Raw genomic sequence first — 1,402 nt, forward strand, 5'->3', positions numbered from 1 at the left:
TGAGCCCTAGGACCATGCCTCAGGACTACCTGTATGATAACTCCTTGCTGCCCAGAGTCCACCTGGCGTGCTGCTGCCCAGTTTCAACTGTTCTCTCGATAACCCTGACTGTTCACCGGACGTGCTATCTGTCCCAGACTGCTGTTTTCAACTCTCTAGAGACAGCAGGAGCGAGAGATACTTACATTACACCTGGAGTGTGACTTGTCCCTCGACACCACTGTGATATTATATTTGACATGCTGGTCCATTTTTGAACATTTTAAATCTTGGCCCTGTTCTGTTATAATCTCCACCCGGCAACCAGAAGAGGACTGGCCACCCCTCATAGCCTGTTCTTCTCTTAGTTTCTTCCTGTTTTGCCTTCTAGGAGTTTTTCCTAGCCACCGTGCTTCTACATCTGCATTGCTTTTGTTGGGTTTTAGGTGGGTTTCTGTACAGCACTTGATATATCAGCTGATGTAGAAGGGCTATTAATACGACTTGTAATCTTGACTACTGAAGTGGCTATGGGAGTACACTGAGCGTCTGCAAATGACTCACTACTGAGTGGATCTGGATATGAGAGTCTGCTAAATGACTCACTACATGTAGTTCTCTGGATCAGAGAGTCTGCTAAGAGCTCACTACTGTAGTGGCTCTGGCAAGAGAGTCTGAAATGATCACTGTAGTTTGGATAGAGATTGCTAATGACTCACTCTGTAGTTGACAGAGAGTCTGCTAAATGACTCACTACTTAGTGGCTCTGATCAGAGAGTCTGCTAAATGACTCACTACTGTAGTGGCTCTGGATCAGAGAGCTGCTAAATGACTCACTACTGTAGTGGCCTGATCAGAGAGTGCAATGAGCATGGTTATCAGAGTCGCTAAATGACTCACTACTGTAGTGGCTCTGGATCAGAGAGTCTGTTAATGACTCCTACTGTAGTGGCTCTGGATCAGAGAGTCTGTAAATGACTCACTACTTAGTGGGCTCTGGATCAGAGAGTCTGCTAAATGACTCACTACTGTAGTTTCTGGATCAGAGAGTCGTAAATGATCACCTACTGTAGTGCTCTGATCAGAAGTCTGCTAAATGACTCACTACTGTAGTGGTCTGGATCAGAGAGTCTCCTAAATGACTCACTACTGTAGTGGCTCTGGATCAGAAGTCTGCTAAAGACTCCATACTGGTAGTGATTAGTGGCTCTGGATCAGAGAGTCTGCTAAATGACTCACTACTGTAGTGTCTCTGGATCAGAGAGTCTGCTAAATGACTCACTACTGTAGTGTCTCCGGATAAGAGCATCTGCTAAATGACTAAAATGTCAATGCGTTTAACCATTGTGTAGCCATGGCCCACCATTTTGACTGCGCTTTTTGCAGTTTTGGAGATTAGTTTTTGTCCGGCCAGAGTTATAGA

The sequence above is a fragment of the Salvelinus sp. IW2-2015 genome, unplaced genomic scaffold (genome assembly GCF_002910315.2).
Source record: "Salvelinus sp. IW2-2015 unplaced genomic scaffold, ASM291031v2 Un_scaffold1440, whole genome shotgun sequence".
In the NCBI taxonomy this organism is placed as follows: Eukaryota; Metazoa; Chordata; class Actinopteri; order Salmoniformes; family Salmonidae; genus Salvelinus; species Salvelinus sp. IW2-2015.